The following is a 23626-nucleotide window of genomic DNA, read 5'->3' as shown; positions in this document are numbered from 1 at the left end:
TACTGCTGATATTCCTGGGCTGCATTTTATATGGAGAGCAATCTGAATAAAGACAATTCTGTTCCAAGGCTTGTTTTCAGTCTTTCACTGCCAGCTGCTATTAACGGTCTTTAAGAAGAGGCACTGAAATCAAACTGGTGACTTTATAGAATTCGAGTGATGTAGGCCATTGTTTAATTTACAAAACTGAAATGATTTCAGGGCTGTGGTAAAAATATTTTGAAGCATACCCTAAAGTCGAAAAAAAATTATTTATTTATTTGTTTGTTTGGATATAAGCAAACTTTGAAGTAGAATCGGAGAATTCTTTGGGAACTAGGAAATTCTATTGGGAACTAAGGTCTAAGAAAATTATAATGCAGTTCTTCGGATTTGTTTAGTGCCTTCTTTCAAAGAGTTGCATGACCATCATGTGTATGGTTGTTATATATAACATTCCTGACAAAAAATAAGAACTGGGACTTCTTTTTCTTAAAAAGAAATATAGATAGAAAAGCTGGGGCACAGAGTATTTCAATGGCTCTCTGAGAAGTACAGGCTTAGCTTGTGGAAGAAGAGAGAAGTAACTTCAGTGTTGGTGGAAATCCACTTGAGTAGTGGTTGAAATTCACTACTTCTGATGGATCTATAGTTCCTTCGGAATGTGTGTAGGAAAACTATAATACATGTTCACCTTAAAGTCTCTATGTACATGAATGTTCTTAGATTAAATCTTAGAAAATTATATAAAATCAAGGCAATGCATTTTTTTTCATGCTACATTTGGGTTAACCATGGTCTCTTCTTATTGATCCAAAAGAACCAGAGTAATATTATAGACATAGATATAATAGGGCCTGGATAAACTCCAATTTCCTTTTTTCTTTTTACTCCTTCAGTATCCCTTGTTTCTAGTTGCTCTGGTTGAGCTGAGAGAGTGAGTTTAAGTTTGTTCTTGTGTAAGATCTGACACATAGTTTTCGTACAGGAGAAACAGTAACAATTGAAAGATGGGACTTCATGTACATAAGAGCTGTGGGCCTAACTACCTATAAATCTATTAAGTCTTATAATAGACCTGTGATTTTCAAAATGTAGTCCCTGGAACTAGCAGCAACAGCATCACAGAGGAACTTGTTAGAAATCCAACTTAGAGAGCCTTACCCCCAATCTACTAAATCAGAAATCCTAGGTGGAGACTAATAATCTGTATTTTTAACAAGCCTTCTAGGCCATTCTAATATGAGAGAAGTCTTGTGAAACATGCACCCAGACTTAGAACTCTATGATCCAGGTATTTACATATATGCGAACCACACACCTGCTTCTGGCATCTCTTTTTCTACTTGCCATGTCCTGTGCTTGAATGATTTATCTATCTATCTATCTATCTATCGATCTATCTATCTATTTATTTATTTTTGCTCACTCAGGTCAGCCTCATCTTCTCAATTATATGGAACCACTGCCACTTATATGTAGTAGGAGGCAAGATGAGCAAGAGACATTCACATAGAAGTTTTCATCTATGTATAAATTATTATTTTTAGAGTCAGTATTTAATAGCAGGGAAACACAGGAATATAAAATGTTTCAGGTGAGAACATTCAATGATGTTGGGAAATCTACCTAAATAAAGGGATTATTCACAACTGTAACTCCCAAATTTGGGTGCAGTTCTCAAAATGTCTCATGTCGCCTATAACAACCCAACCTTCTTACTCATGGATCCTGCCCTGTCAGCCCCAACTGATATTTCTAAGTTTCATTTAATGTTATGGTTTGCAGAACCATTTTTTAACTTAAAAGAAAAGTTTCATCTCTTATGTTTTGAAGGGAGAAGGAATACAAATCACCAAAGCAATACTCTTGGCCAGTATTTTGAATTCTGCAGAGCACTTCTAATCCGACAAACATATGACACTTTGAATTTCCATCTCAGATTTCAAAGAAATGGACATCTTTTTTATCTTCTTTTCATTTGTGTTACCTTAATATCATCTCCATGTTTGTTTCTTTGAGTCTTGACCCAAAAGAATATCTAGGTTCTGCCTTTACAGGCTTAAAAAAACTGATATATAAAAAAATATTTTAAAATATTCATTCAAGGGTCCTTTTACCAAAATGCCTCAGTGGCAACAAAATTTTGTGCTGTAAAGCATACACCTGGGGGAGTTGGAGCAGTGGAGTGTTGGAGTGTTTTGTACAAACTGAAAGAGTATCAACAGACATGGTCTACAAACTTAAAATGTCAGCAAATGCATTAGAAATGGATACTGGAAATTTATAACAGATTGGAATCAAACTGCCACTTATGTCTGAATCTGTAGATAAATCATGCCAAAGAGAGCACATATGAGTTTGGTTTTTTGTTTGTTTAAATTCATCATATAAGGTTTCTTAACCTCGAGTAACATAAAAACTCATTTTCAAAGGAAAATTTATTTTGAAACTATCATAGGTTATAAGCCTGGTACCCAGTTGGAGAAACACGGACTTAAAAAATTTTCTTCTATAAAAAAGTTTTCAATTGAAATGGTCATGATCAAAGAAAGTTTTATGTTTATTCCTATAAAACATTTTTCATTGTATCATTAAAATGAAAATATAAAAAATAAAAAAATAAAAAATAAAATAAAATGAAAATATAAAATTACAAATTCTCCTGGATTCCAGTAATACACATATGGACAAGAGTCTATGTACCCAGACCAAGAAATACAGCTTTATACTAATCCATGCCATCCTTCTGAGCCTTATAAAACATCTACAGTAAAAAGTAAAATATGTGACCAAGATTATTTTAGAGTAATAAGTGTTACTTTGTATCAACTATTAGAAAGTTTTTAATATTTTATTTGTTTATTTGATAGAGAGCACAAGCAGGGGACCAGCAGAAGGAGAAGCAGGCTCCCCCCGGAGGAAGGAGCCCCAGATGGACCTCGATCCCACGAGCCTGGGATCATGACCTGAGCCAAGGGCAGATGCTCAACCAAATGAGCCAGCCACCCAAGGTGCCCCTATTATTAGAAAATTTGAAAATTATAGCAGTTTATATTTTGAAACCAGGTATCACCTCCATGTTTCAACTTGCTTTAAAAAATGAACATCTAATTTTATTTATACAGATAACCAGATTTGTATATTAGCTTAAAATATATTTTATCAATATTTGAGGCCACCCTTTTGAGAGCCCTCAGCCTGAATTATCCAAGATGTGCACTCCTATTCCAGTCTAGGGGGTATTCAGAAATGGAAATCCCCTAGGTTGTAATACAAAAAAGAATTTACACTCAAAATATGTATGCAATAAATATAAAGACAGTATTTTTTAATATTTACATGACCAAGGGAGATTTTATTTTAATGGAAGGAGGGCAGAATGGCTTTCAGATTCTTATAGTGTTACCCACTCTGCTTATGTGCTAAACTCTGTTGGTAGCACTAACATCCTTATTGACTTTTGCAGCGCTACTTTAGGCCAAACAATCTGTCTCGAGAAAACTGTGAACCATTAAGTGTGAAGAATGGGCGTGGCTCTGCCAGTAGCTTATCTGAAAGCTTATTCTCTGCATGGAATAGGAAAGAAAAGATGTGAAATGGTAAACATTAAGGTTTCAAAGTTTTGTTTGGATTTCCATGCATTCCCAAGTAAGACATGCTAATAGCAAACCTAACTATATATATAACATTCAAAGCCAAATATGAATAATTTTACCTCAAATTACTTCAGTGATTCCTCAACTAGCACAGAATTCAGCTGACCAACAGAATTCTCTGCGATCAGGAGGATGGTCTGTATTTGTACTGTCCAACATGAGAGCCACTACCCACCCGTGTCTAGTGAGCGCTGGAAATGTGACTAGAGCAAATGCGCAACTGAATCTTGATTTTATTTTGCTTGTTAAAACTTCCATTTGCACAGCCACACGTGGTTAGTGGCTACTGTATAGGACCGTGGAGGAGATAATCCCTTTCTTTTCAAATACAGTTTCCCACATTTGCCTTTACTTTTATCAGACTATTTTGATATTAAATCAGCTTTTTATATAAAAATTAGTCTTTCTAAGCTAACTTCTGTTTATAATTCGAGTCTGTTTCCTTTTGTTTTGTCTTCTGTTCAGTGACATATTTGTGAAAGCCTTTCATAAAATTAGAAACAATTTTCAGAACCACAAAACACTGTTCTTTTTGTTAAGCCAGATAAGTTTAACTCACTTAGACGTTTTATCTTCTCTCATCTTCTTTTACTTTTTCTGGTCCTCTTTATACTCATTTTTCTAGATATGTGAAGCCAAAATAAGATGCAACATATACTGTGTAAGGCAACGGGTTTATGTGGAGGGGCGGGTGATGGGAAGGAGACGTGGCTGACATTTTTACAAGAGTTTTAGAGAAAAGTTGCAAAGAGAGTACAGAGTTTCTGTATACCTCACACCCAGTTTCCTGTAGTGTTAACATCTTAACATTAGTTTGGTGCATTTGTCACAACCAATGAACCAACACTGATACTCTATTATCAACTAAAGTACGTATTTTCTTCAAGTTTCCTTAGTTTTTACCCAGCATTCCTTTCTGTCCCATCCAAAATACCATATTGCTTTTAGTAATGTCTTCTTAAGCTCTTCACACTTTCTTGCTAACCAATTTTTAATTAGAATTGCCGTAATTGAGTACATTTATGATTGAGTTGCTGATAGTCAAGGAAATAAGAACAAAATTAATTTTGAGATCAAAGACAGTACTTCACCAGAAGGCTTGGTGAGCATGCCTGGACCTTTACAAAGAGCACCAGTCACTCTGGTGACCATGGAAGATACCCTTGGGATACTCTCCTAAATGCAAGTAAATCATGGCTAACTACTTAAGGGTGCTAGCCACTCCCCAGTGAGTGGGAACCAACCCAACAATAAGTCAGCCTCAGAATGTTATGTCTAGTTCACTGATGACATCATATAAGATTCAAGATCAAGATCCTTTCCAACGTTACCGCTACTCATCCCCTACCCCGCTCCTCCACCCCCCCGCCCCAATACATGGCCTGTCATTTTAACAAGAAGAGAAACTGAATTCGTCTGGAACAATTTGTTCTTCAAAAACTGGTCTGTGGTTACTTAGTAATTTATGTTGGCCTCTAGCATTGCAAATGCAATGGAGTAATTGTGGGAGCGTAATTCTTAAACACTGAGGTTGAAAATTGAGCTTCTGTAGAACATTGGGTATTTACAAAGGCAGTATCTCCTAACATACACACGATAGAGAATATATTGTAATGGAAAGGCAAAGAAATGGCTTTCAGGTTCTTACAGTGTCAGCCACCCTCGAGATCCCTGTGCAGTCTACAAAATCAGTAACTGGCTTTTGGATAAAGTCTGGGAGCTAGAAAAGAATCTCAGAATGTTGAGCTTACCTGTGGCTTCTCCTTTTTCAAATGTGCCGTCTTTAGTCTAACCGGATCCTCTCCTGACAGCAGCCTGACTTTCTATCCTCTTTTTTATGATAGTTTTGTTTTGTCTTTTGAAACCAACATTTCTGTGTTACTGAGTGTGTCTGCGAGGAGCGGGGATGGTGCAGGGCTCAAGTTCCCTTGGTTCCTGGATTTCACTGCACATCATCTTAGGCTATTTCCCACCCCTCTTAAAATGTCTCCTTGCTTCAGTTTGGCAGAGCTTGTTCTTAACAAAAAGGTGGCATTGGTCCTGTATCACCTGCCTCAGTTTCTATATTCCCTGAAAGTTCCAGTGTGCCACTGCTGTTGTTTTTCAACAACTTATATTTTGGAGACTTTGAATTATAGAACTTAAAATCTAGAATCATCACGCAGTATTGTCTGCTACCGACCCTTCACGTGACGCAGGAGAAATGTGAAGCCCAATACTTAACAAAGGGTCACAAAGTTTGTCAGCAAGAAAGAGTGAATTCCATTCCTAGGTAACCTACGTCTAGGGTCTAGAGCATGGAGTGATCCCACCACATTGCACGGCCTCTTCATTTCATCAGAAGCAAGTTTGCCCAAAGGGAATTAGTTCTACAGTTCCAAGAGCACTTTGCCAAAATGGTATGGCTTTGAGACCCAGTGTGGGCTCTGCAGGCGTAAAAATAAGGCAGTAGTGAGCGTGCCTGTTCAGATACAGAGTATATGTCCGAAATTAAGGTGGAGGAGTCTCCTTCCATATACCATCTAAATCCTTTTTGTCCCTCCACCCAGCCTTCCCAGACCATTTCTTACAAAATCCAACCTCTTCTGAGGTTCTTGCTATCTCTATTTTTAACTTGTGATAATGGTGCCACACCACCAAGCCCAAAGCCTCAGGTGTGCACTGCAGCCAGCTACCTCTGGACTCCCTTTCTGAGGTGCTCTCCTTGCTTTTTAGCAGTAGGCAGCAATTCCAGGGAAAAGTGTCAAGGGAAGAGGCTGATACTGTCACAAGCTCAATTTCAACCTGCCATCACTCAACAGGGCGCGCATGGACAGTGACTTGTTCTTCTAGATAGGACATTGTCTTCCGTGCTTGCACGCCGTTGTGCACACTGCTCGTTTGCATTTTCACCTTATACCCCATTACTCGGCACCTGCCTACATGTTCTTCCAAATCCAGATTAAACCACCACCTCTCTGTGCTTTCTCCAACTTCCCCTGCCCCAGAGTGAGATGCAACCCTCTTCTGGTGCCCTTAGCCCATTGCAACTCTATCCTGCAGCTTGCTGTATTATACAGTAAAACCACGCCGAGCTAGATGTCTCCCTGACTAGACTTTGAATGCCCAGCAGCAAAAGCCATGCCTTATTAGTTCCGGTATCCTCAGCAGCCTGCCTAACATAGACCAGGTCACAGGTGTCACACGATACTTGGAGTATGTGCCATGCATCAGGCACTATGCTCAAGGCATTCATAGGAATTATATGATTTTCACAATAACCTTAAGCAGTGGTGCCATCACTATGATCACTTTACAGATTATAAAATTGAGATCCAGAGAAGTTAAACAACTTGCCCAAGTTCAAACATCACTTAAGTTTAAGAACTCAAATACAAGTCTAACTCTAAGTTCACACTCTTGAGTATTCTGTTACTTTTCTGAGGGGGTCGATAAATAGCTGTTGAGTGACAGTCAATAAGTAAATGGAAAGAACACTGTATTAAAACAAATGACACCAAGAATTTTGAGTGCTTGAGCTGCTTGTCATGGAATCTTAGTGTATGCACTAGAATATTCCTCTAAGGAAGAAGATGGACATCCAGTGGGAAGGACATCAAGTGTCTAAGGGACATGACGTGCATTTGAATACATTTTCCAGGGAAAATGACTGAATCACTTTTCCTACTGACTTATAAAGAACTCTGTGGAGAATTCTAGAATGACCGCTGTGAAGAAAAGGGCCTGAAACCAATCCAGGAACACTCTTTTCTTCAAAAGAAAATTCCAACTGATCCAGCCAGGAAATGTGGCTTTGAACAGGGAATGAAACTGTGACTTGGCTCCCACTGGATTGGACATTTCCCCAGTGTCTTTCCCATGAAGCTGCAGTTTGGCCTTGCTTTTAGGGGCTCCTATGCTAAGTGACCGAGACTGTGAGTACTCAGAGACCTCAAGAAAAAAAAAAAAATCTGGCAGACCACAAATTATTTAATCTACTTTCTTTTCCTGTTGCAGTCTTTTGCTTTTTTAAAAAAAAAAAAAAAAAAAAAAGAGGTCAAAATGAAAAGAATGTGAGTTTATTTTAATGGGAAAGGCATTTTATGGACATAAAAATCCCATTTGTTTAATTCCTTAATAAAAGGGCATTGCTTTTACTGAGTAAAAATTCCAAGTTCATATTTTAGGATATTTGATTCTCATGTGTTTTAATTACTATTAGCAGAGGCATAAAAACTATACTATAGCTTCAGGGCAATCCAGTAATCCAACTCAACAAGTATGTATTAAGCCTTGTCCACACTAGAAGAAATATAAAAGGTGTATATGGCAAGGTCCTATACTTCGAGGCACAGGCATACAATCTTGTTACTGAGAAGAGAGACATCCAGAAAATAATTAGAGAACAAGACAGTATTAAAAAGGGCTAAAATATAATCCAATGAATCACCTTTGCAGTCATGAGTGCAGGGACAGATTTTGAGGCAGAAGTAGGATGAGATATACTTTGACAGATTGCTTTTATAGGTGAAAAGGAGATTTAGAAAAGAAAAAAAAAAAGAAGAAGTGTTCTTTTTATGGTAACAACGTGAACAGAAACGGAAAAGCACAAAACAGCATTCATTCAAGTGTTCATTCAACAAATATTTGCTGAACACCTGTATGTATAAGGTCCTGTGTCAAGAGCTAGCATGACATTTCTTCTGATTTTTCAGAGCAAGTAAAGAGATCACACTGGCAGGGGCAAAGGGCAGATTTTAGCTATATGACTTGGGATGAGTCACTTAACCTCCCTGAGCCTTAGTTTCCTCCCCTGTGAAATGAACGGCTTAGCCACCGGTAATTGTCAGAGTTGTTTTCTCGTTGTTGTTGTTTTTGTTTTCCTTTTAGCAATGCCACTCTTTCTGGTTATAATCAAATCTTAGGCACAACCCAACTATATTAAGGAAGCCATCTGGGTGAAATAAGAGGAAGGGGTTGGGGCAAAAGAGAGCCCAGACGTGCCTCTTTCTCGGCATCTCCCTCTCCGCCCTCCCCAGGGCCTGCCCACCCCAAGGCTCCTCCACTGAACCCCAAGATTACAGGGGACATAATGCCAAAACAACTCATCTTCCTGATCCCTCGATTCTCTGCCCAAAATAAGGTGTTGCAACAGGAAACAGAAGCAAACGGGAGATTTTTTTTTTTTTTTTTTTTTTTTTAAGGAGCTTGTTTATAATGGATCCTGGATTTCAGGTGCCAAAGCAGTGTAAGTTCTTAAGTGAAATGACAAAATTCTTGTGTGAAAGTCTGTTGTTTGAAATGGTAATGCCATTTAAGAGGGACTGAAAGAAGAAACCTAGATATTGAGCTATAAAGGTCTTGGCTAAACTCACATTCCTGGGGATGGTAAGGGTCAAACCAAGACAGCTAAAGGAGAACCTGCAGAGCTTGGTAGAATTAAATAGGAAGGGTGGGGACAAGGGAGTCTAGACCAGCATTCCCATTACTAAATCCAATATGGTGCTACACAGAGATACGGGGAAATGGACCTCAAATTTGGGGTACACTGGAATTGCCTGGGGAACTTTTAAAAACACCAGTAGCTACTTCTCATCCCCAGAGATTCTGAACTGGTTAGGGGTACAGCCTGGGCTGTGGGGTTTTAAAGGTCCCCAGGTAATTCTACTATGTAGTCAAGGTTGAGAACCAGTGAATCAGAAGGACAGGGAATTATGACAGGCCTGGAGAATGCGCATCAATGGACGAGACTACTCTATTTGTGATCCAGCTAATTTTGTTATTAAGGTTGATTTTTTTCAACTTCTTTGCCTAATGTTAAATAGTAACCATGTAACCCCAGAGTTATATGTGATAGCATTTATTTCCCATATTACCCTGTCAACATATCTCGCTGTATTTCCAAGGCCACCAGTCTCTGTTCTTCCAGTTAAAAATCAATGATGAAAATCTCCACAAACAAGACGTGTGTGTGTGTGTGTGTGTGTGTGTGTAAATGGTCTCACTTCAAGAGTTGTACCTTACAACAGATTGCTGTTACAAGAGCATAATGATGTTTGCCCAAAAACTGCCTTTCTTTAACACACACGCATGCTTACACACACAGAATGCAGAGACTTATAAATGGCATATTATTCAGGCGTTCTTATCCTGAAATTCTCTGTAGTCTCTATAAGGGTATTACTAAAACTCGAGAAGTTCAGCATTTGCTTTGCGTAAACATAGTAAAAGCAAGATAAATGAAATTTTATGTCACAGCAATCCCTAATATTTGCCAAGCCTTTTTGAGTTTTTAAAACCCTTCTACAAACATCATCCAGATGGATCCTAACAATCTATTATTGAATCATGACTGAGACTATAATTTTCCTTTTCCAGACCGGAAACAGAGGCCCAGAAGTTAGGTAATAGGCCCAAGTCCCAGGGATAGAATCTAACCCATTAAACCTCAGATCTTTCCTCCCCTAGTTCAGTTCTCGATAGCTTCCCTCAAGCAAATGGTCTAGTGACCAGGTGTATGCCTCCAACCTAGCCTCCAGGAGGGAGGGGTGCATGTTTATCCACTCAAAGGGATCTCTCTTTCTTCCACATCCTAAAGGGCTTTATCAGCACAATCTAAGAAAAAATATTATTTTCTAGTTTTATTAGAGCTAGGAAAATGCCTGTTTTCATTATTGAACTGTATACTTCTGGAAGTTTGGTGCCAACCTTCTGAGGCAAGATCGTAAGAGTCATGTTTCCTATCCCCAAAGGACCTAACACACTTCCCGTGTACTAAACCAGGTATGGAATATACTCTCTCATTGTTATACTGTCTAACTCAATTTGTTAGACATTTAGTCCAGCATCAGAAATAGCATTTTTCAAATTAATTTATACTTTGTCCCACCCTCTTGTGATGCACGCAGAGCCCATCTCCTATTTTCCATATGGTAAATAAACAGCTCTTCAGATAAGGAAAAACTATTACCATATCCTCCCTGAAGTCTTGCATCCTATTGCCAAGCCAACTTTTCCTTAACAATTTAAAGTAGCAGACGTTTTTCAGATCATTTACTTTCTTTGACAACGTCCTCTGGATAAAATTCATGTTTGTCATGGGCATTCCAGGACTAAAACCAAGACTTCAACAGCGACATGATCTGTGTAGAGCTCAGGGGAACTACTGGCTCCCTTGGCCAAAAAAACCATGACTTTGATGGAGGCTGTGTTGGCTCTCACAGCCATCCGGCTCCTCCACTGGTCGGCTGAGCCTGCTTTACTTCTAGGTCAATATTAATGATCTAACAGTATCATTATCTGAAGTGAAAGAATAGTTTGTGTACCTGAGCCCTTCAAGTGGTTTTTTCCTAAGACATGAAATACAATCCTACTGGACAGATAACTGACTGGGAAGCCAGACCAGGATACGCCCAGACAGCCTGGATTTTCATGATGACAATTAAAAAGAACTCCACTCCCCCAGCAGTGGGTCTGCAGAACTGCATTCAAGACCCGTGGCATAAACTACCAAGTGAAGATCATCGCGAAAGCATATAAAGACAATACTCTTTCCTTTCTGGGCAGCTTTATAGGCAAGAAGTACAAGTGAAATCCCCCAAGGGCACAAAACTATTTGAGACAATCATCCAGCTTGGACTTCTTCGGTTTGGCACTAAGTCCCATTACAGCCTCTCAGTCGAGATGTGCAATGAGATGACTCAAATGCAAGAGCAATGACTGAGAAATAGCGTCACAGCATTTTCAAGTGGCGGAGATGCTAAAAAGTGATCTCTGAAGTTCAGAATGGATTGCAACTCTAATCCCTGCAATTAGAAAAAAAGATGGGACTCCATCCCCCCATCCTAACTTACCCTGAAATAAATGAAGGAGGATAAATTTCGAATTACCTCTACTTATGACAGTTTTATACTAGACAAAGTTCCTGCCACAAAACAGGGTGAAGGGCTTCTAAAAGAGCTGTAATTGCCGTAATGTTGATTAAATGTACACTTAACGCAGGCGAAAGCTTTCCTGTGGCATGCCAGAAAAGTCTTTCTAGTGCTATTAAAAACCCTTCAAGTACAATCTTCTAAAAGTGGTACTTTGATGAGCAATACAACAACATACCTAAAGTTTCATTCCTGTGTAAAGCAGAGAGCGAAACCGTAAAGCAGGGAGAGATACGGGTGCTATTGCTTTATAGACGGACATGACCACATGGCATATATTTTCTAGTTCTGGACACAAGGAAACCAGGTCTATTTTATGGTTACAACTCTTTTGAGGCTAAATATTATCTTTCATTTGCTCAGTTCTCCTCATAGCTCATCTACTAGGCCTTGCTCCAAATGACATTTGGCTATTTTCCCAAATCATATATTCATATATATACATATATATGTGTATGTGTGTGTGTGTGTGTGTGTGTGTGTATATATATATATATATATATATATATATATATATATTCTTAAGGGGTAAAAGTGTTGCCAACACTAAAGATAATCAGAAGAAAGTGACATGAGACCAAAGTACTTTTCAAGCAGGAGGCACAAATATGCTTTGAAGGACAGAATAAGTATTTGTATTTATTAGGATTTGAAAATTCTGTTATTGTTGAAAATCACTAGTCAATACTTAATAGTTACATATTTCATATCATGATGTATGTGTGATATTATGTACGCACACACACGTACAGCTGGATGCTTCCAGAGAGTTCCTTTTTGGTGAAGGATAATAGTATTACCAAATGATAAACTTTAAGTCCTGATTCTCAGAGGTATCTGGAAGGTTTTGAAGAGAAAAGAAACAGGCTGATACTGAGAACAATAAAACTATTCCCTAACGCCATCTCCCCCGCTCTCCAAAAGCCACCCTAGATTCATTAGATATGATATGGAAGGAATAGTATCTAAACATTTTAAACCAGGGCCAGGCTTAGCTAGCAATACAAACAAAAGCCTTCCTCCAGAACGGTTACGTAGGAATGGTAGCTGCAAGCTAACCCACTAGTCTTTGAGTGCTAGTTTAGTGAGCAGAACACACTGTCAATTGACACTTGCCTTTTACAATTTGAACACAGTCAGGTCACCTGACCCCCCAGCCTCGTACACAGCTTAGTAAACTGGATTGCTCCCCAAAGAATAATTTATCTTTTCCTTTTCAGAGTGCTAGACTTCACTCCAAAATGAGGTAACAGAGAGTAGTCAACCGACTTCACATCCAAGCGCTGACTCTTTTGAGAAAGAGAGTCAAGGAATAGAGAATCTGGTCACAAAAGCACGTCCTTTACATTTTATTCCACTTAACATTTGATTAAGTACCTGTCTACCTAGGAAACAAGATGTTTTGCGTTGTGACTAACAGCGCAAACTTAAAAACTTAGCAGTCTGTTAAATCTCTATTCTTATACGACCTAGTTTTTCGTAATCACTTTTTAGTAGTAGTCTTGTTTTCTTTTTTTTTAATAATAAATTTATTTTTCATTGGTGTTCAATTTGCCAACATACAGAATAACACCCAGTGCTAGTAGTCTTGTTTTCAAAGTAGAAATAAGTAAATAATAGCATGCCGAGTTAGAGCAAGGCTCGGGAGTCCTCACAAATCTCTGGTGAGAAAGAACTACATGCCTAACTAAAAGACTACCAGGAGACATAATCCCAGATTGCCAAGTTAGGAGTTAGTAAACAAATGCTTTCGAGAGTCAGCTATTAACCTTCTTAGTGAAAACCATCACGTGCCAATTATATTTCATAATGTAAATGCTCGATAAATCCCTAAGAATTTGATTTGTCTTCTCTACTAGTCTCCATTAATGAAATCTGTCAGGGAATATTTAAGCAATACAATTCCTCTTTACAGAGAGAATATTTTTATGGCATTTGCTCTCATTGAAGTGCAGCATTGTAAAACCAGTGCCTTTATGCCCATGTTTGCTTATAAAAGATACTTCATGTGAAAGAGCCAAGAGATCAATCACCACTGAAGTGAATACCTAATGATAACTATGTGCTCAACATGTGAGAACTTGACAACAGAAGACATGGCTCTAGGTCTGACATTCAGGTTGTAAAGCAGCAGACAAAAATAAGGCATAATCTAATTGATGACTAAATTGAATGTTACCGATAAAGTTGTGAAAAAGATCAGAATTGAGATCAGCAGCCTAAAAGAGCTACACATAAGATGACCCCTGATATTGGCTGTGGAGAATGAAGAAGATTTGGAACACATGAACAAAGGTAAAAATGGAGAAATGTGTACATAATATGTCTATGGGAAGGTTGAAAAAGAGAAAGAAAGGAAAATCTCTGCTAGGAATGGAAGATGAGACCAGCTACTATAGCCTGAGAAGTAAGGGGGGATTGAGACTCAGTGCCGTGAAAGTCGGGAGCTTCAGAAGGCTTTTGATAAAGCGGTAGGTATGGTGAAGGTAGTGTTCCTGGGACTATTCAATCAGGACGATATAAAGTGGGTGGGAGAAAGGAAAACCTAAAGCCAGAGCTGACTAGTCTAGAACCCTCTTCCATTAAACAAAATAGCATAGCAAGTATCGGGGAATTTCTCTTCGTGTTTTTAGAAAAGGACAAACAGGGTCTCACAATTATTTGTGGAGGGAGAAGCCAAGAAAGCAAGCAAGCCAGCCTATCAAATGATTAATACAATAGTGCAATTATAAGATGCCAGAAAGATATCTTGGAGCAAGGTTTTCAAATGTAACGTGGTGGAGACAAAACCATATACTGGAACTCAGCGATGTTCATCTCTTTGTAACTGGTTTCATGGGTCTCACAGATGTGTCTTGGTCTCATTTATAGTTTAAATTTCTATACGGTATAAATTCGCAATATTTTAGATTTTTATTTTATCCGTGCCTGCTTCACTCTCAGATATACCTTAGAGAAATCAGAAAATAGAATTTTAACTAAAAGAAAAGGAAATATATGGCTAACTAATAAAGAGGGGGATCAAGTGATACCATAAAATGGAAACGATCAACGTTTTTTTTAAAAAAACAACAGAGAATTTCAATTGACTAGTGTTCAAGTATTGAGTCACTCTGAATTACACAGAGCCTTGACCAATATTTATTGCTACATGTTTTAGAGGCAATTTCCATTTTGATGGGTTGCTTCAAAAGTGGTATTCTAAAGCAGTTAGGTAACATAAAAATATAGGATCAAGATTATGTCTGTCAGATAAAAAATACGGCATTTATGCAGCATTATATAATCCATTCACTGGTTTATGAGCCCAAGGTCCCCACGGGAGTGTCACAAACCCACAAAATATGCTACAGGGTTAGATTTTGCATTTAAGAATCCAAATGAGAAGGAAATACTTTCTAAAACCCGAAGTGTAACTAGAATATTTGGTACCATGAAATAAGTCCAAAACTACAAATAATTTCAATCTGGCAGTTCAAGATGTCCTCAGTTTGGATGACCCAGACATTTAAATACATGCACTTTTTCGCCAGTATCCCTCAATTGTTAAGATACACAGCACATAAATCAGATGGCCAAATTGGGCCTATGAAAGAACAGTTACCAATGATTCAATGTCAAGGAAGCCTACTACAGTGTTCCCCAAGGATGAAGCCAGTATTTCTTAAACACTCCAGCTAACTGCCTTCAATAAAGAAGGAACATATGATACTTAATTTCAAAGATGACATCACACCGGGGATAGCTTGTACAGCTAATTCAGGAATGGATATAATTGGAATTCAAAACAAAAGGTTATATCATGGATATAAATTTTAAAATAAAATAAAGGACAGAAAAATAAATAAATAAAATAAAGGACAGAGAAGATTATACATCTATGGAAGGAAAAAATACAATGGAACTGTAATATCTAGCAGCAGAAACAAATGTGTAAAACAGCTGTAAGAGCTTGAAAAGAACCAAAAACTAATCCTGATTTGGAATGGGACCATTTTCAAAAAGTGTGTCTAATCTAGATAAACATATACAATATGTAAAAGCAGTTGTGTAATTCTTTGGTATTTAGTATGATGATTAATAATACTAGCTCTAAGAAAAAATAGAGAAACAACTTAAAATATGTAAAACAGGATTTACAGAAATAGTAAAGAAGTCTAAATTACTTAATCTAGAGAAATAAAAGCTGGAGGGTGGCTCAAGTGTTTTGAACACATTTACATTCTAAAGAAGGAAGAACAAAAAGTATACTTCATGTTGCAAAGATACATTTATTCCAGAAAAAATGTAATTTTATAATTTTAAAGTTATTGGAATAGATGACAAAAGCTAAGATTCTCTGATGTTCTTAACAGACCATACCCCAATCTATGATTTTTAAAGTGCTGACTCAGTACAAAGACTGAAGATTTCACTAGACAGTATTAGGAACTGATTTCCAACTCTTGACATTTTTTAACATGCCTTTGGGTGAATTTTCAACCCAAATTGCCTTTTAGTCTTTTGCTTAAAGTTAGGACCATGGGACTCTAAAGTAAACTTTTTTTCCAAAAGAAATAGATCATTGACCATTGTCCACAGAATTAAGAATACTGTGCATATTGTCTTTTATATAACACTACATTTATATTTCAAATTGATGAGGTTTCCAGAGGTCACAGACTGGTAGTACATGTAGGAAATGGAGACTGTACAGTGTTAGTGAAGTTTCTGACTGGTTACTGATAATTAAAACGAAAGAAAGAAAGAAAGAAACCTGATATAATCTATATAAAAATGGAGAATTTGGCATATTCAGAAAAGAGAAAATGAAAAAGAAAAAGGAAAGGAGAGAAAAAGAAAAGACAAAAGAAAAGAGAAGAGAAAAGAAAAAAAAGAAAACAAAAGAAATCTGGCAACCGTGTGCTTTTATTTTCATAAGTCAGCGGCCTGCTAGTGCTCAGTGGTGGCAAAGAAAAAATGATGTTTTCATCAGTCCTTCATTCATTCCTAATGTATCTGGTCCTAGAGGGCATCTGGGGATGTGGTTCCTGGTCTACAGTGTGGACATTTTCTTGAATTTGCTACCTGATGTGGCCTCTTTGAACAGCGACGTTCGTTCGCCTAGAATGCAGTGCGGCTCATTCATTAATCCAGGAGTAACTTAACGCCAGCAAGTCAGCGAGTGGCAGTCTTTAATGAGTGGTCACACGGTTGTTCAGTCTGGCCAGATTCCATCTGGTGACCAAATATTTCATTTTCTGTACACTAAAACAGGTTAGTGACCATCAGCTCTCCCCCTCTTTTTAAGAACTGAAATCCCTTTAAGAATTAAAAACAAACAAAAACAGAGCAGTAGTTGTGGAATAAGGAAAGAGGGAAATCTGTACCACAGCCAGGGCCAGAGGAATTCGCCACTACAATAAAGAACAAAATGTTCTGTCCACAGAAAAGACAAGTCAAATGCTTTTAAATTTGTTTTCAAGGATTCTCTCCAAGAAGTGAGTAAAGATCCAGAAGCGAGCTCTTCTTTAAAATTTTTAAACATTCAATCAAATTCATCTAAACATTTGTGGGGGTTTTTTTATGTCTAGGGAAAGGCCTCTTCTTCTAACCTTACTGTCTTAGCAAATGAGGCTATGTTCCACAAAAATCAAAGGCTCTGTTTTGCATTATTCCTGAAAACTATGAAAAATAAAATTCTTGAATCAGAAATATACATTGAATTTTTTTCAACATGTAGTTCTAACCATCTTTAAGTAGAAAGATTTTTATATTGTCAGTTACTTGTTCACATAAAAGATCATCACGTGAGAACCTGATTCAATAAGGAGCAAAGGCAGGCATAGGGCCGGTCTTTCTAGACACATCCAGGAGATTAAGTGGATGTACCAGTAGGAGATGGTGATGGCTTTCATAAGGAAAATTTATTTATAGCTATGCTCTTAAGTATGGTGTTAGATAGAAGCTCAGAAATATACAGCGATATGACATCAAATGCGTTTTTTCCTAAGAAGCTAGAAGCGCCTCATTCGCTTAACATATAATCTACGTTTATGCGTGGCAGTGGGCTAATGATGCCCCGTAGTTAAATGAAACAGCTCAAATGCAAAGCAAAGAATTAGAAAAAGAAGTTTTTGTCTTGTTTTCTAGAGTCAATCCATTATATGTCTTTCTGCTGAAGATTCTAATTCCTAAAAGGGGGGGGCGCCTGGGAGGCTCAGTCAGTTAAGCATCTGCCTCCGGCTCAGGTCATGACCTCAGGGTCCTAGGATAGAGCCCCACCTTGGGCCCCCTGCTCAGTTTGGAGTCTGCTTCTCCCTCTCACTCTGCCCCTCCTCTCACTCATGCTCTCTCTCTAATGAATAAATAAAATCTTTAAAAAATAATAATAATTCCTAAAGGGGTTTGAAAGTCTACCCCTGAAAGGTACTATAGCGAAGGCAGACTTCTATTAACGTTGTGTCCTCTGACATCTAGTCCGTGAAAATAGAAGGAGAGGCACTAACTTTTAGCAGCAGACACGTTAAAAAGGAAAAAAGAAAAAAAAAAAAAAAACCCAAACGAGCAAATTCTAAATAGCTACGTGGAACAAGGTGACCCAGCCTAGTCTAACAGAAAACCAAAATGTAATCAAATGAAACCTACGACCCTTGTACCAGAGAGAGTGAGGGAGACAAGAAGGCAAACACAACTTAGGAATCTGTGAAGGAAAAGTGCAAGAAGGCACACGTGTGTGCACTGCTCCGCCGAGCCTCTGCACAACAGGCAGCCCCGGGGAAATGACTCCAGTTCTCGAAAGAGGCAGCCAGGCCCCCCCTTGGTGCTGCCCTGGCCACAGTCTCAGCATCCTCCCAGGAGACCAAAGGCCACGCAGACCACCAGGGCCGAGCGAACCAGAGCTCCGTGCACAGGCCACGACCCACTTCCAGGTGGAAGCAGATCCCACTGACCATCTGGGCCTCTCCGCAGATTCCACAGCGGGCACAAACCCCTTAGTTAATCAAGAGTGGTGAGTGTGTGCGTGTGTGTATGTGTGTCTGTCTGTCTCTCCGTGTATGTATTCAGTTGAGTGGGGGGTGGCCAAGGAGACCAGAAGAGGGGGAAGGGGCTGGGTTCTGAGAAAGAGCCACAAGCGAAAGGATAAAAACATGAAAAGGCAGGGCAGCGACTGCAATCCCATTCTTTCTCTGGTGTGGAACACAGTGCTCAGCACATAGTAGGTGCTCAATAAAAAGGCTGCTGACTAAATCGACAAAACAACCTGTCTGTTGAAATTGCGTGTGCACTTTACAGAGTCTTAACAAGCTGCTAGTTATCCGGGAAGAAGTCTGTTAGCTCAAGATGATCACAATCTAAAGCAACCAAAATAAGAGTGGGTATGTCAATAAAGACCCTACAAATACAAAGAATAAATATGAAATAATCATTCAACTTAGAAAGGTAGGATATATATGCTAGGAATTACTATGAAAAAAAAATGTAACATACTATTTTATTCCTGGAGGGACCAGTGAACTACTTTTCTTTTTTAAACCATACACTAAATATATTACAATGTATCTGAAGTGACAAATAAAAATGTTAGATGATATTGTGAACTCCAAACACCTAAATACCATATAAACAAACTAAGGCACATTGCTCTATTTTTACTTTCCTTAGCTGTTTTGGAACTTTTGAAATCAAACAGGTAACACAACACCTGCCACCTTGGCCTTCCTTATAAATAAGACCTTTATGAGCTTATAGAGCTGGAGGGTACAGGAGCTCTGCCACCATCTCACAGGGTGGATGCCTAGACTGGGCTGCAAGTTTTATTTCCATTAATATTCTGTATGCCTGGATTTTTTTTTCCTTCTTCTTCTGATCTTGGAAGGAAATACATCATTTCCAAGCACACATCCATGCTCACTAGAGACAACAGCCACTAAGTGGTTAGCCCCTGTTAACTTGGGATAAAAATTTTTGTAGACTCCTTGGGAGAATGGATGCTTACATCAATGTTTCCCATACTAAGCTCCTTGGAACACTAGAGTATTTGGTTAAATCAGTGTGGGGAATGTTGTCTATGATGCTAATGGCATTAGCAGTCTAGAGGCTCTCAAAGGTCCTATTGTAAAGAAACCTGTTTGACTGTAACCCAAACTTAGGTGACCATGGAAGCTTCTCTTCTGCAGAATGGAGAGGGGTGGAGGGCGGACAAATAAAGTGGCTTAGTCCCTCGTAACATTTTGATAAAATGCAGAACCATAACTGAACGGAAACTTAGAAGTTCTTCACTTTAGACTTGGAAAAACTGAGGTCTAAAAAAGCAAAATCACTTGGCCAAGATTACGCAGCCATTGTCTCCACTGAGAGCAAAACCATTAGCCATGCCCTTTAGCTGCTGTGCTTGATCATCTTACTACCTCACCAAATAAAGAAACACCAGACTAGACACTACCACAAGTCTACCCTGTAACTTCTCTACCTCCCTTATCTCCTAGCTCTCATTTTATTTATTTTTTAAAAGATTTTATTTATTTATTCATGAGAGACACACAGAGAGAGGCAGAGACACAGGCAGAGGGAGAAGCAGGCTCCCCGCAGGGGGCCCAATGCAGAACTCGATCCCAGGACCCTGGGATCACGACCTGAGCCAAAGGTAGACACTCAACCACTGAGCCACCCGGGTGCCCCGCTCTCTTGTTTTAGAGGCTAACCCATTCTCTTGGGCACTGGGGTGCATTCTTCCCACCTCCTTTGGGATCGTGTGCTCACCGCTTCCTCTTTTGTGCTGTTTCCCCTTTTCTGACTTTCACCAGCAATTTTAAGAATATCCAAGTTCTGTCTTCCTCCACTTCAAACTACTACCTTAGTTCTCTCTTCCTTCATCTCAGACCAGCACTCTTTCCCTTCACTGCCACATTCCTTAAAAGGTGACTCTATTTCACATCCCGACTTCCTCAACTTTCATTCATTCCTTAATCATTAAAACCTGGTTTCACTCTCTTCTACTCTCCCAAGAATTTTTCCACTATTTAATCCCTCACTCTTCATTGCTCCAGCCACGAGGGGCCTTTTCTTCACCATCATCTCCTGATGATGACGCTTAGCAACTCCTATTATACTTTACTTGTTCACATGTCTGCCGTACATACCACAGACTACAAGTTTCTGAAGGATAGAGACCTTTTCCCACCCAGCACAATGCTCAGCACATCTTGGATTCTTAATAAATAATGTCTCTTGGATGAAGACATCAAAAACAAAAACAAAAAAAATCAAACCAAAACAAACAAACAGTGTTCTAGGGAGAAGACGACAGTTAATGAGAACGGTAGTCTCCTTAGCAGGGACGAATCCATAATGGGAACAGATGTTAAACAGTATGCTGTAATCCGGTATTTCAACAAAGCCAGTATGAACTCTCCAGAGGGGTTTCCCCATTACCCTAGAATAGACTAGAACACAAGTAAATGGCTTGTCATGTCGCTCCCTTTTTCTACCCCCTTCCCCTCTTGGCAATTTCTTATCATTTAAGACCCCCCCCCTTAAATGTCACTGTCTTGGGGAAATACTGCTCAGATTATACAGGTAGCCAAGTGCCTCCTCCCTCCAGGATCCCAGAGCACGGTGTTGAGATTCAACGATTTACGGAGGATCTATAGCGCGCCACAGAAAGTGCCAGGAGTGTTCACAGACACCGTGTCACTTTGCTCATCTAATAACCTCGTGCAGAACTGTTATTATTCCCATTTTTCGAGATACTAAGCATAGCGGATTGAGAGAATTCCCCAAGATGCAAGGTGAATCATGGAATCTGTAGGACTTTAGGGCTCCTGTTGAAGCCTAGGCTTCCCCTGAAACAGCACCAAGCACATTCTGTGTCACAAGTGCTTATGTGTCTGTCTCCCCCACAGACCTGTCCAGGACCTGGGAGCAGGGGATCTATTTACCAAAGGCTTCCAGCTCAGCGATGGGCACGCACCACATCCAAATGGTTAGAAGGAATGAACACAGGGACAGAGCCTCTTTGACCTGCGATACCCTTAAAGAGCATGATACCAGCCCGGAAACACTCGATTTTGTGCCTGATGAGTAGGTATCTAGTGATAGGAGCTGAAGGAACTCCAAATAATATTGCAAGAGCTTGTGTTTATTTAACTTAGAATCAGAAGAGGGTGGTGACTTATTTCAATATCCTGAGTCTTAACTGTGAGATTCAAGTATAAAGCCATTTAAGATCTCATTGGTTTGTTGGTTGGTATCTAATGCCCATGCCCACGTCACTGGATGCTATCTTCCTTAGTCCTGTCTCACCCCATGAGATGGGCTTATTAAATAATGAGCTGGATTTCACAGAGCATGGAGGAAAACCAGCCCCATTACTTGATAATCCCATCATGCTAATTATCCTCATCCATCTAGGGCCTCCTGTTCATAGCAGACTGCTTCCATCTCTGTTTATGCTTGCACCTCGAAAAATGTTAAAATGACTAGTAATGGGCCAACTCCCCCACCACGTACGTATTTCTCAGACATGAAGGCCCCCCCGCAGCCGCCAGGTGGGCTTCCCACCCAGGGTCGAGCCACTACGGGTTGTCCGAGGGGGAAGTTAGGATGACTGGGTTTGAGCAGGAGGGAGAAAAAGATGGAAAGTATTAAGACAGCAAGCGGACTCCTTCCCAAAACATGAACCGCAGACATTCTCCTTGGGCCCTGGGCCTCACCCCAGCTGCTCCCCAGCCCCTTCCAGGCTGGGCTGGCGGAGGCGAGGAGTAATTCAGGACAGGGGGTTAGGGGGGCAGCCCGGGAGCACGGGCTCCGCAACCCAAGAGCTGGCGGTGGAGCAGGATGCTAACCGTGAGAGCTTGGGCAAGTCACTTCCCCCAGCCGTCGGGCTGCACGCAGAAAATGGGGGTAACAGGAACTGCTGAGCCTCACAGGGTTGGGGTTTATTGCCATTATCCCCATCGGTCCTCTTCCTTTTCCCTCCGCACAATCTCTCCATCTTCGCTGTCCCTTGCATTTCCCCACCGCCTTCCTTAGAAACGATGAAACAGGGGGATACTTGGGTGGCTCAGAGGTTTAGAGCTGCCTTTGGCCGAGGGCCTGATCCTGGAGACCCGGGATCGAGTCCCACGTCGTGCTCCCTGCGTGGAGCCTGCTTCTCCCTCTGCCTGTGTCTCTGCCTCTGTGTGTGTGTGTGTGTCTCATGAATAAATAAATAAAATCTTAAAAAGAAAGAAACGATGAAACGAGAGGGAGATGGGTAGGAAGGGGGGCTCCCTCCCTGCTCTTGGATCCGGCCTCTGCCCTCACTAGCTGCAGAACTGTAAGCAGCTGATTTAACCTCCTGGAGGCTCATCTTCAGGTTCTAAAGGGATCTGTTCATTCCCTCAACATATGGGGGTTTGGGTTAGGATTAATGTTACTCTCGCCCTCTCCCCATCTTCCCGGGGAGGTCCTCTAACAGCCCACCCCGAACCTTTGCAACAAACTATTGAGAGAGAATGGGATTGCGAGAGGATGGCAAACTCGGGGAAGAAGAAAGATAGAAGGCGGAGACAGCCTCTGCTCCCTATCCCCCCCCACCAGCTCCCCCTCCTGTGCTGTTTGTCCAAACCCCTCTCTCTGGCACCACTCCCACTCCCCCGAGTCCAGGCTTTCAGAGTCCCTGCCCCGGGACAGGGAGGCCTTGAAGCTGAGACAATGCAGGTCTTATGTCCAGCCCCCCACCCCCACCCCAAGGACAGAGCGAGTGAGAGCCCCCTCCTCCTGTCACCCCAGTGCTCTAGGGAGGAGGCCACGTTCCCTGCTCACTAACTGCTAATCTGAGACTCTGAACACATAACTCAGGACAGATGTAAAGCACCAGGACGCAGGGCAACGAGAGAAACTTTGGAGATGGGACAGGGACCCCGACCACAATGGAATCTATGATTCCAGTAGCATCCTGCATCCCACCTCTTGAGCACTTGCAAACAAACTTTTGGATCGTGCTGAGTCTTCACACCAGAGCCTGCCAGTACTGTAAGGGGTCAAAATAGCTGGCGGGTACTTTAAGGTCCCATCAGCATGAAGGATACTCTTTAAGGAGGAGACCTGAACATG

General features: G+C 40.2%; 1 protein-coding gene and 1 long non-coding RNA gene across 4 annotated transcripts in view; one reads left to right on the top strand and one right to left on the bottom strand.

Annotated features, from left to right (window-relative positions):
• Positions 1-6000, top strand: part of LOC140624176 (uncharacterized) — a 32141-nt gene extending 26141 nt beyond the window's left edge. Inside the window, exon 4 of the long non-coding RNA XR_012023694.1 lies at positions 2853-6000. This is a non-coding gene — a long non-coding RNA (uncharacterized lncRNA). The remainder of the gene's footprint in view (positions 1-2852) is intronic.
• Positions 1-23626, bottom strand: part of FIGN (fidgetin, microtubule severing factor) — a 145075-nt gene that overhangs the window by 82488 nt on the left and 38961 nt on the right. The window lies entirely within an intron of this gene.

This window comes from Canis lupus, chromosome 34 (assembly GCF_048164855.1).
Source record: "Canis lupus baileyi chromosome 34, mCanLup2.hap1, whole genome shotgun sequence".
Classification (NCBI taxonomy): Eukaryota; Metazoa; Chordata; class Mammalia; order Carnivora; family Canidae; genus Canis; species Canis lupus.
The sequence above is the reverse complement of the archived record's forward strand: the minus strand, read 5'-3'. Positions and strand labels throughout refer to the sequence as shown.